Below are 13,528 nucleotides of genomic sequence, written 5' to 3'. Positions count from 1 at the left end.
CCATGTCTCTCGCCATGGAGCCCACAAACCAAGCAAGTAGTGACGGTCACAAGCCTCAAACATGGCGGATGCTTACTGGAGGTATAATGACGGCTAGCAACCGCCGCCGGCGATGAATATAGCCGTCGGAAAGCGTCCTCGCTCCGGTTACGGTATGTTGGATTCCTTGAATATCCCTTTTTTTTTTATTTTTGCGTTGGTTTGGGGTGGGATCTGGGTTTTCTCTACATTGCTTAAATTTTGCATTTTTTTTTTTTCTGGATTTCAATTAAGAAATGGATAAATTTGGGAGTTTCTGATGACTTTGTTCCTCATCACCTGCCAATACGAGTGCCAGAGATGGATCTACGGCCACCACCGCCAACCACGCCGCTGGGAATATCTTTGATTGAAAACTGGAACTTTGTACGAGGTTTCATGAATATAGGAAGTGTGCTTGCTCACTCTCTGAGTGTTTCGTCGAGGGTTGAACACGGTATGCTCTTTTATTTTTACTTTATTGTCTTATTGTAATTGTAACTGAGATTTGTGGCTTTATCATTCTTACATTCATTGCTTTTTGTTGATGAATGTAATCTGATTTTGCAGGTCAAGGTTTTTCAACAAGAAAATTAACCTGCAAATTAAATTGAGGTATGAATGAGTTTATCCAACTTTAATTATTTTGGTCTGCGTTTCCTTTTTTCTTTTTTTTCTTTTTTTTTTTTTTGAAATTAGATATTTTTGTAGACATTTTTCCTTAAAATTGAGTAAATTACTCGTACTTTTACACATGCATCAGCTATGGCTCAATGGTTTAAAAATTAAAACACCAGAAAGATGGTTATTCTAGCTTTCTAACCAGGTTTGTATCTATTTTTATTTTTATTTTTTGCAATGCTCCTCTGCACTACAAGCTCTCTCTCTCTCAAAAGATTCAATTTTTTGTTTCTGGGTCTTTGTTTTCTCATTGTTTCACTGGTGGGTTTTTGGTTTTTTTTTTTTTTGTTACGTTGGTGGGTTTTTGTTTTTTTAATTGTTACATTGACCGGTTTTTGTTAATTTCTTTGTCCATTTGCAAGAATGTGTAATTTAGTTAATGAGGTGGAGTTGCAATAAGAATTGCATTGCATTTGGTTGCAGTGTGTTTGTTTCCACTGTGTTATCAAAGGCTTTATGATACAAGGTGGAGACATTTCGGCTGGAAATGGCAGTGGGGGAGAGTCAATTTACGGGATGAAGTTTGAAGATGAAAACTTTGACATAAAGCATGAGAGAAAAGGAATGTTGTCTATGGCTAATAAAGGCCTTGACACCAATGGCTCTCAGTTTTTCATTACCACCACTTGGACTTCTCATCCGGATGGGAATTGCGTTTGGGAAGGTGATCAAGGGCATGGGTGTGGTTCGCTCAGTTGAGAATGTGAACACGAAGGGCGGAGACTTGCCTATCCAAGAAGTTATTGTGGATTGTGGGCAGCTTCTTGAGGGAGCAGATGATGGGGTGTGTAACTTCTTCAAAGATGGTGTGGTTTATCTTGATTGGCCTGTTGATCTTGATACAAAACTAGAGAACATTTCTTGGTGGGTCACAACTGTGGACGCTATTAAGGCCATTGGAAATGAACAGTTCAAGGTAATGAGTTATTTCATTTAATATCACAACTATGGTAATTATGTCATACATTTCATTCACGAGTGCCAATAGTATGTTTTATAATCTTTATACAGAAGCAAGACTACAAGATGGCCCTCAGAAAGTATCGCAAGGTTTTGTGGTATGTGGATATATGCTGCCAGCTGGAAGAAATAGATGAAGGTAAACCAGTTGCTTCGCACTACAGAGTGTCCCTTGCTTTCTTTGATCATCTTATGACAATATCTTTGTGATTAAACAGAGACGACCTCCTCTTTGCGGAAGAAAAAAGTCCAAGATATTTACTAATAGCTCAGTAAGAATTTTCATTTATCAAATTTGAAAGCACTGGATGTTAAATGAATTCTCTTGGAAACCCTCTTGAAATGAAATCAAACATACTGTCTGGATAAGTGAACCAATTTCAGTTAAGCAGTGTAATTGTCTGGATAAGTAAACCAATTTCGTTTACCAATTTCAGTTGAACTATGGTTATTGCAGGAAGTGTACATTTATAAGTGGCAGTGATTGACATCGAAATTGTATGATAGTAACTTAATCATACTTAAATTAAGCCTGTTAGACAAAATGAAAATTACTGTTGGTTCTGAGTTGCTATGAAGAATCCTTGAAATGAGTGAAACCAAAAAGACAACTATGAATATAGTAATCAGGCCTCGCTTTAATACTTCTCTGAAGGCTAACTTGAATATGTTCATGAGTATTCTGTATTCTTTTGTGGTACGTTGATTTTAACGTCATCAACTAAAAAGAAATACATTTCCCTTTATCCGCTTGATTGATAGCTGAGTTTTCTGTTCAGGCCTGCAGGTTGAAATTAGGAGACCTAGAAGGAGCATTGTTGGACACAGACTTTGCATTGCGTGATTGGGAAGCTAATGTGAAGGCTTTGTTTCGCCAAGGCCAGGTAATAATCTTTAATTGGCAAGAATTCATAGAGCCTTCTGGTTGCTGTTTATTACATTTTTTTAATTAAAGTAGTTGTGTCCTTTTTTTTTTGCATGGGATAGAAACTGACTCAAATGTGGGTAAGAACCATGAATCTCTAATCCTGTTCCTCTTTTCTGTGTCTTTTAATGTAGCTCCCAATTGATCATTTTCTGTGGTTTTTGTTTTCTGGGTTTTTTTGGTTGTCTAGAAAATGCCGTAAACGAAGGAAAGTTTGAAGCATTTTTGTTTTATTTTGGGTTGTACGATTAAGTTCTCTGTGTTTGTGGAGGATGTGTTTACTTCGTCTAAGCTAAACATTAAGAAGAGATTTAGTTGTTGAATGTTTGAACAACTCTTTATATGTAAATAGCTTTGTCAACAACTACTATATATTATGCAAATACTTATTTTACATCTACGCACAATGCTTCAACACATTTAGTCCCTTATCCTAACACTAATTGTACTTAAATTTCATTTGCTATACCCACGGCAACGCGCGGGCTAAAACTGCTAGTAATTGACTAAAACAATAAATGGCAAGAGTATAGAATTTGTTTTCCCAGAAAATTGGGGGTAAAACTGGAAGAAGAGTGAGTCAAAGAAGGGTAATGAGAATGAAGAGAAGAACAGAAGCAATGAAGGGGATACTTTACAGCAGCAACAAGGACCCTGTGTGTGTCACGCATGGTCTCTTTGATAAAAGTAAACACATTCGAAGGATAATATGCAGATCAGTTTTTGGTTGTACAAAAAGGTGAGGTTTTTTATAGAGAATGACGGTTTGGTCCTTTCACGGTTTCACTTGGTGAACATATGGGTGGGCACGGTTCGATTTCGTCTGGTTTAACATAAAAAACAAAAACCAGACCAAAGAATTTGCATGGTTTGATTTGGTTTGGTCGATTTATGCAGAGTACATGCCGCAACATCTGAACTAATCAATACCTATTTAAGAGAGAGAGAGAGAGAGAGAGAGAGAGAGAGAGCTCTACTTTATGTAAGACCCATTTTGAACATAAATATTAACTGATTCCACAACAATTGTAAAATGTTTATTAAATTAAACCAAATATATATTCTAAAATATTCAAACTAAACAGTCACTAGTTGAAACACTTGTCAAAGAGAATTTGCAAATAAAAAGAAACAAAAGCAAAAATATGTTAAATTTTATAATACTTCAACATGTCAATGCATTAAGATTAAAATCAGTCCTACAATTTTATTGTATTTAAAATTAAACTCAGGCTTTTGATGTCGTTTTTTCCTTGCTAAAAGATTCGGACATTCACTTTGTAGTAGTGGTATGTCGTTCATTAGAGCTGCTTTTCTTTTCATTGGCTGATGAGGAGCTCGTTTCCTTGTTGTTTTCTGTTTTACTACTCTTTGCTTTTTCACTGCTTCTTCTCTTAGGTCCGTTGTCAAATGTATACAAGGACACAATTTCAGGAATTTCCCCTGGAATGTTGTAATTCGATTTCGACGCCATTGTTCTAGCAAAAATTTCCACTCCTTGGAATTACGATTGTAATCGACAAACTAATTGCGAAATCCTTAAAGGCGAAAAGACAATGATGTGGTACTGGCTAAAAACCCTCCGATAGTCAAAGTAAACTCGTACAGTTGAATTCGACTTAGAGCTCAAAGTATTGCGTGCCTTGTATTGTTCATGAAGGAGGTATTTATACTAGTAAGATGGACTCCTGACTCCTTGTTTAAGTAGGAGTATGTAAACTTACTCGTTTGCATTCCAGTATCAATGAGGACATTGAGGAGGAGGAAACAAGTTAGATTATTTCCTTTCTTTTTTCATCTGCTTCCATTGATATCTTTCCCTCTAGCAGACACAGTCTCTAGCATAGATATTAAAATTAAAATAAATTTCAAATTTACAATTAAGTTTACAAAAGTTGAAATATCGCAAGGTAAATTGTAAGTTAACTGTTTACTTACCAAGAATAAGAGTTAGAACTATTGTGATTCTTTACTGATTTTCGTTAATTAAAACATGGGTATTGAAACTTTTCTTGTTTAGCACATATGGAAACGTAAAAAGTGTGAGTTCCTTGAAAAATTAGGGATGAGATAAACTATGGAACTAGTTGATCACATTCCCATTCTGTTTTTTTCCTAAAACTTGATTCACAACTTCTCCTATTCCAAGTAAGTAAACATGTCTAATCCTCCTTCTGATTCTTGCTTGTATTAAAATAAAAATAAAAAACTGGAAGCATGTTCTTTTCTCCAACTTCTCTCTGTTTTTCTTTTTGTGCTAACAATTGCTTTACCTTGTGCGTAAAGGAAGCACGACGGGGTACCTGTGCAATCTAAATGCCAGTCTATGTATGTGTGACCCGACCCGTTAAGATAAGAGCAGCGGTGTCATTGAGGAGGTAGCAAATCCATGATACTTCAGCTAGTGTTGTCAAATAAGAGCAGCGGTGGATTATGGAGATAGAAGTGAAGGTCATTGAGGAGGTAGCAAATCCATGATACTTGTTTGGTATTCACTTTCGGTTGAAGACCAAGCAACAATTGGTTGCTTCTTCGCACTCCATGAAATAAGATTGTTTCAAAAGAATATGTAGAACCCAAATGTAGAAAGACTATCAATGGGACAACTAGCCTAGTTGGCATTCGGAAAAGCAGTGATATTTGTAGAGCCTTTGGTGAGAAGAAGTCCATGATCTGGAGTCCCCTTAAGATAACGGAGAATCCGCTTGAGGGCTGTGAAATGAGTTGTTTTGGGATCTGAAGATGTTGACAAACTTGATTAACGAAAAAGGTGATGTTAGGCCTTGTCCATGTAAGGTGTTGCAAAACACCATCCAATGATCTGTACATGATAGGGTCTTGAAGGAGCAAGTTTAGAAGCAGATGAAGCCGATGCACATGGTTTGGAATCTAGCATGTTGGCTTTTGTTAGGAGGTCCTGGACATACTTGGTTTGAACCAAGAAGAGCTTGTCTGCTGTTCGATGAGCTTGAATACCAAGACAAAATTGCAACGGACCAAGATTCTTCGTAGCAAACTGAGTATTGAGCTTGTTGATAAAAAATTCACAATGAGAAGAAGAGTTACCTGTAATCAGAATACCATCAGCATAAACAAGTATAAAAGTGAGTGAGTCATCAACCTTGACAAAGAGTGAAGGATCTGCTATAGAGGAACGGAATCCGAGAGCTACAAGACTACAATAGAGCTCCTTGTACCAAGCTTGCGTCGCTTGTTTGAGACCATATATAGACTCGTGAAGCTTGCACACAAGATGAGGTCTGAAAGGATCTATAATCTTTGAGGTTGAGCTACATACAAATCTTCATGAAGTGTACCATGAAGGAAGGCATTGGAGACATCCAATTGAGTAATCAACCAATTGAGCTGGAGAGCTAGAGATAAAATGAGTCAGATAGTTGTTGATTTAGCGACCGGACTAAATGTTTCATGGTAGTCAATACCATGTTGTTGAAGAAACCCTTTACCAACAAGTCATGCTTTATATCAATCCAAACTGCCATCTGCCTTGTATTTAACTCGATACACCCATTTAGATCCAGTAATGTTGTGAGAATGAGGTGGCAGAACAAGTGTCCAAGTGTGTGTATTCTTTCTCCAATGACTAATCAAGGAGTTTTACTAGGAATAGTTTCAATGGCTAGGAGCATACGAGAAATCAAACGTAATAGAAAATTCCTAAAAAAATTGCGAGAGCCTTCTTTTAGTAGTTGAATCAAGCTCTCAATGAAACCAACAATTTGTGGTAGGGAAAATCCGCCGTCTTCAGTCTTGACGAATTTGTATCGACAAAACAATCAACACTTTTGATCAAAAGTCAAAACCTCACGTCTCATAATGCCTAAGTCAATTTCTCTAAAAATATAGTAAGTGTTGGACTTGTATGCTTAACAAAAAGCTTACTAAAATTTGGTGGAGATGGAGGTATTTATAAGAGGAGTGGCTTGCTATAGGGCTAGGATTTTGCCTACACATGGGGGTATACTTACCATTTGAAAATTTCATTAAATGTGCACTAATTACTATGCTTTGAAAGAAAAAAAAAAATTGGAGTAGAAAAATTTATCTTAAATCCATTCTTTTATAATATCAGGTTAATTAAATGGTTGGAACACAAAAATTATTTTGGGTTAAAACTTGAATTTTTTAAGTTAAAAATTTTAAATTTTTATCCAAGAATTGGAGATGATCGTTTTTTTTTTTTTTTTTTTAACCAAACATAAAGCTATTCTTCCCGACTGCTCTCTTCTTCGAGAACGATGCTGCCTAAGAAACCTCATCGAATCTCGTGATTCACGAACCACCGGATTCTTGCAATTTCACAAACCTCTACCATTGCCGCTGACTTCTCTAGCCTAAATCAAGCGTGCTGCTTCATCCAAGAACACGAAGTTGCTGACTTTTGTAATCGGAATCGCCGACGATTCCGGTGATGTCTGGCCTCGATGTTGGTCTCAAATGACTCATCATCACCCGAGATACCTTCTAGGCCCATTGCATGTGAAGATCTTATTCAAATTTGTGATTTAATATAATTGAATTTTAGTAAATTTTTCATGATTTTGTAAAGAAATTCGTTTAAATTTCAGGGCTTTGGAGGGCTCTTCATTAAATTATGGGTTTTTTGACGTTTCTATCTGAGATTTAGTATTTTTTTTTTCTAGATTTTGGAGAATACTTGGATTAAATTTGGGAGTTTGGTAGTGGTGTTTTTTCTGTGCATTTTTGGTGAAATTGGTTGTGGGTTTTGATGTTTGCCTGCAGCAGGGAAAGGGAAGAAAATCATTCCACTCCCAACTCGCGAACCAAGTGCTATTTCAGCACCTGCAGGAGATGAACGAAGCGAGATGGTATAGTTTTCTGTAATTTTTACTATTGCTGTATGTAAATGACCAGATCGAAATGTCTTTGATCTCCTTACAAATTCAGTTCCCTGACTTATTTTCCTTTTTTCAATTTGAATGCAACTTTGTCCAATCGTATTTTCTTATATGGTTAGCTTCAGAAACCCCTACTCCACAATTCTAGAAAAGTTAAAATTGCCATCTGCATCGAATATATGTAATTTAGTTGTAATGCGGAAGCTTGAGAGGTCAAGAAATGCAGCACTATCTAATTTAGTTGATTCAATCAAAGCATAAAAGCAAACAACTCACATACAGAAATTGTATCAAGCAACCGGTTATTCAATCAAAAGTTAACACAGCAAAATGTTAACCCGAAACCCTCTCTTATATGGCTACATTGATGTCAACAACCTTTTAGTTTGTTAGTCTTCACCGGTTCGGTGGCATCTTTGTAATGGTCTTCCTTATGAACCCGGTCTTCTCTCCAGAGGGTCTGCTAAGTTCCGAATATTTCTACCTCTATTTATATATATACAGGTATGGATAGCTGCTTCGATGTTCACTTGGTGTACATATTTTACACACAAAGCACTTTTGAAAGTTTACTGTTATTGATGTGAGTTAGTTTGTTGTTTTTAACCATTAAACTAATTTGTGGACCCTAATTTCTACGAGAGTATCTCATTATCATGGAAAAAAAAATAACACAATAAATCATAAAATTAAAGAGGAGGGCTTGATCATGACTATATTTGATAATTAATTCATAACTCTTTAATTTACATGAACAACCTTTACATTTCTGCTAAATATTAATTGGTGTTGGACGTCTTATTACACATAACACGCGATATTCTTTTTGTTTGCTAAAAAGAAAGTGATTCATTATATATGCATGGTGTGTGTGAGTTACTACAGAGCTAATAGGTGAATCTACATAGAAGAGCATTTATATACCTGCTGCTTGATGTGGAATTTTACTTTCTCTTTTCTTTTTTTTTTTTTTTTTTTTTAGCAATAACACATACGATCTTGGATTCTATTTCAATGAAAGCAGATCAAGTTTCAGAGTGAAATTTTTCATTGATTTTGTAGTTTTATTAGTGTGAATTATCCAGCACACACACCATGATGTCTTTGCTAATGAGTAGTCTACAGGGTCCTTTGGTCCGAAAGAGTTTCAGCAGCTAGGCAGTTGCAACACACGTTAAGTACTTCCATGTGCCTCCTTATGCTGGGATTTTGTTAGACAGGTATGTATTTTATCTTCATATACTTCATAGTTTTATTTAGTTTTGATATATAATCAACTAGAAACGCATTCAGTTGACTGAATTCTGCATTGTGACATACATGACACTGGAGTTATGCTCTGTTTGTGATTAAGGATGGTTATGTTTTCTCATATTTACATTAATACTGTGAAATGTTGAGTAAAAATCAATTCAGGGGAACTATATACTGCTAGAGATGTGCATATTAATCCCGCCTAAAGTAAAATTTAGAAATCTGGCATAGTGAAGATCCAATAGAGAATATGAGAAACCCAACTTAATTTTATGAATTTGTTTTGGTGCCTGCAAATGAAATCCGGCATAGTGAAAGTTTGTGTACCGAAATTATGACAAATTTTCCTTCATCTTTAGATTTTCATTCAATTCAATTCATGTGCAATTTAGTGTGATTCAATTCATAAGTGATCAAATGCTGTTTTTAATTTCCTTATTCTTTTGATTTTCAGTTCAACGTTGTCGTACAAAACGAAGGAGACGTCATTAACGGAGTTACAGATTTGGGTGTCTTTAGTGGAAACAAAACTGGATTGTTTTAACTTTGTATAGTTGTAAACATAAAACAATCTCTGGGATAGAGCCATAGCTTTTGAAAGACAATCCTTTAGGATGGCATACCAGCATTCCCAATTTTTTCCATGTAATATATGAACGTAAATAGCACTTCCTTAACACATGGATGTAATATATGTATATAAATACCACTCTGTGGCACATATATTTTTCGAGACATCTACATATTCAATAATGTTTTCAAACTCCACAACAACGCACAGGTACTCTTTGGTAGTTTTGTACAAAACATCATTTTATGCAAATCTGTTTGTATCAACTACATGCTCAAATTAAGAATAAGTTCTCCACTTGCTTTTTCACCTTTTCTCTCATTTTCCTAAAAAAAAAAAAAAAAAAAAAATACTCATATGTTGTTGATTTTGGCAGTGAAATCAAATCTTCATCCATTATTAAAAACAATTTGGCGCCAAATTCAAGTAAATCATCACAAACGGTCCCTGACTTTTTCCCTTCCGTTAATTTTTGGAAAGAAACTGTACATTTTGCACTTTTGAATATAAATGAAATGGATGGTTCAAAGTATGATATATCTACAGACAAGGCTAAATCAATAGAATTACCAAAAAGAGATACCATGTTCCATTACATGAGATTTTCAACATGATCAACATTATAACTTGCAAAATATTCAAATGTTCAACATCAAAAAACAATATCCACATGTTTAAAAACAAGATCAAACTCTAAATGTTCAACTACAAAATCAATGTCCAACTGTTCTAATTCACAAAAAAGAAGAAAAGAGATGGTTGTAGCTTGTTTTCTTCCATTTGTGCAGTGACATCCAAACTACAAACTCCCTCCATACTCAAGGCTTCCAGGACTTGTCTCTCTTTGCAGGTGATTTGTATCTTTTGCTGGTAGACTGTGATTGTGGTGGCACTACTTAGGAAGTGACACTAATGCAGCCTTGTACCTATTAAAAACCAAATGATAGCAGCGTACGCTTAGCCACCCTATAAAATCCAAATCATACTCCTTTCATCGCAATTTACACAATTATTGTTGGAAAAAAAGAGTAAAGAATAAACAATACAAAAACTAAAGGACTATTGATTGTACCATTTAAACTTGTAGAGTGGGTTGTGAGCTAGATACTACTATTCTCATGCCTCTCCCTCTTCCCATTCCCCTGCCCTTTCCCACCTACATTATCAACCAATTTAATAAACTTCACTTTCATTATCAAAAACTACAATTGAAAAACAAAAATACAATATAAAACAGATTATACCTCTCGTATAGATGTGTTAACAACCGAATGATTTGGCTCTTGAGTGGCTTGAGTTGCTATTTTTAAAATGACCTCAATGCCCACGGTCAATCTCCATGTTCAACAATGTGTTGTGAGGAAGTTCTCCTCAAGTCACATATGAAATCAATAGAACCGTGACATCATTTGTCAAAATAGTGTCACGTTCACAAAGTAAAAAGGAAAACGACTTCACAAGATGTTAAGAGAGGTGCAGAAAGTATGTGGAGTGACGTTTTTGTTTCCTCCAAACTCGTTGAGCAATTGGTAGGAAGGGGTGTAAGATTGTTTGAAGAAGTGGCGCTCGATCCATCACGATGACGTGCATCATCTTTCACAACATGAGTGTGGAAGATAATTGACTATTTATTTCATAAAAGTTTATGTAAAATTCTAGAAAAACGCTAACAATTATTGTCTTATTTGTGAAAGAAAAATAGAATATGTTATAAATAATTATTTAATTGGTTGGATATTCAGGAGTCAAAAACTCATTAATTTATGAATGCATTATGAATTATTTGATTTATTAGATCTTGAATTTTAGTGAACATTTTTTTCATTTTCAACAATTCATGAAAGAATAAATTAAGAAAACACTTATGAATATATTGACTACAAGAAAGACCTCATGATAGTCAATATGGGACCCCACCACCCATGAATGATGGTGTTCTTGGCAAAAAAATCAAATAATTGTACAATATTTACCTTATGTAACACGATCACTTTGTTTGCAATTGTGCGACTGACTAGTAGAGTCATGATTGTCATGAGTTGGTGTTGACTGACTAGTAGAGTCTCATTTTCACAAGTTCTTTTTGTGTGGCTTTCATGTCCATATTAATAACATGCATACGATCTGTGCGAAAAGTCTGTGTGAAACCCATTTTCCTAGCTACTTTCCACCCTGAGTTGTCAGTACTGGTGGCTCTTCCTAGGTTCCTTTGTCCTATTTTTTCTTTTACGGCAGTTATGATAAATGATAATAATATTTAAGGCTGTCCACCTAGGGAGGAGGATTATCTTCTTTTCTAATTTCTTTCTCATTTTCTTCCCTCGTACATGAACATTACCGTTAAATCACGTTAATATTTTATAATTTTTTTAATATAAATAATAAGATAAAAAGTAAGCATGTCAGAAAAGGAGAAAGAAGAGAATATGAATGAGAAGAGAAAGAATCCTACTCCGTACGTTCTGGCAGCCAACTATGAACTATGGAGACCTTTCACACCATGTTTTAGGTGTCAGCTAACTATGGAGGTCATTCACACCCTGAGTTCCAGGACAGCCAGCTATGGAGGACCTTCACTCCATGTTCCAAGTGTCAGCCATGTATGGAGGCGCGCCACCCCCATGCTCCAAGTGTCAGCAATCTATGGAGGCCCTTCACTCCATAATTTTAGGTTTTAACCAGCTTCGGTGCTTCCAGTTTGGCAGAATTACGTATCAACCATTTGTACTGTTTGTAGCCACGTTAAAAGCTACCACGGGCTAAATGTTGAAGGAAAAGAAATCACCCGATCTGATTGAGAGTGATTGTAGCTTCTGAAATTATCAATTTTGGGATAAAGTGATTATGGGATGTAAATGTAATTAGCTTTATTATACGTTCTATTTACTTAGAATAGCACATAGGTTTTGTATAAGATCTTACCTTGTGGGAAATGAATCATTTTCGAATTTCTTCTTTCTAATCCACCAAATCAGAAGACTCATACTATTGAAATTTGATCAAACAACTACAAATAAGGGTCTACTTTAAAAGTTATAATAACTTGAGCTGTTAAATCAATTTTCAACGACATGAATTCCTTAATTTAATGGATTACGAGGAAGGGATCCAGAGAGGATCCCTTTCCTATCATTGGTACCAATATTCAAATTAATGCAATATACAAATTAACTTTTGGTGAAAAAAGAAAATTTTACATATATTTTTCATTAATTTTTTAATGTAGTGTACTATATACTTAGCCACTAAGTCTAATTATCTTAGTTTAATTATGTAAGATTATATCTTACAATGTAATTCTTATTAGCACTTTAAAAATCTTATTTTGAACTCTAAATTTTCTACAATTAGAAAGAAAATACATATGTGAGGAGTGTAGAATGAGATTTTTGAGTGCTAATAATAATTCTCATCTTACAATTCATAAGCCATCTCTTTTTCTTACACTCTTTTTCTAATCGCTTCTCAGACATATTTGTTTCAAGTTTGGCGTCGTTTAAATTTTAATACGTATTTTTTTGGTAAACAAATGGGGCTAACACCTAACAAAGAGAAACTAAAGCAAAACATCACAAGGTACGGAGATTTTAGCAACACCTGACATCAAGAGATAACAAGTGGCAGGAGCTTGAGCGAAATAAACTGAACCAAGAGAATTCAAGTTAGCTAATTCCTCAACCACAAAATGCATCTCATCATAAATATGACCAAGTTCACAATTCCAATCTTTGTTTAACAGCTCACGGCAAGCCTCCAATTCACCAAGAGGATGGTTCTCACTCGCACCTTGAAGAACTATATGGCCAATGAGAACAAAATTAGATTCCAATTTTACATGTATTTGTTTAATAATGAAAAATTTTGGCTCACCATGTGAAAATTTTCTTAGAAATTGAGTTATAAAAAAGAATTGTGCTGACCGTGCCGCATACGCTTAGGCAAGTGGTTCTATTATTTGCCTTGAACTAACCATCAAATTCGAGTCTACTAGAAATTGAGTTATTTATTTGAATAAAACTGATTTATTTTGTATTTATTTTTTGTTGAAGTAGGATTTTCTTTCATCTTTTTTTCTCTTCCTCTCCCTCTCCTTCTATGTGAACGATCACGATTAAGCCACGTCAACATCTTATATTAATTTTTTATAGCAAGAAAAAGACAAAATAAAAGAATATAAGAGGAGGGCATAGAAGGGGATGGAAAGAAGAGGGGAGAGAGTCCTAATCTTTTTTTTGTTGA

The 13,528-nt window shown here is 35.1% G+C and overlaps 1 pseudogene; it reads left to right on the top strand.

Annotated features, from left to right (window-relative positions):
* The first annotated feature begins 339 nt into the window (after window positions 1-339).
* On the top strand, window positions 340-9,455 carry LOC137733618 (peptidyl-prolyl cis-trans isomerase CYP40-like; annotated as a pseudogene).
* The last annotated feature ends 4,073 nt before the right edge of the window (window positions 9,456-13,528 follow it).

This window comes from Pyrus communis, chromosome 5 (assembly GCF_963583255.1).
Source record: "Pyrus communis chromosome 5, drPyrComm1.1, whole genome shotgun sequence".
Lineage (NCBI taxonomy): Eukaryota > Viridiplantae > Streptophyta > Magnoliopsida > Rosales > Rosaceae > Pyrus > Pyrus communis.
Note: the sequence above shows the minus strand (reverse complement) of the source record. Positions and strands in the feature narration are given on the sequence as shown.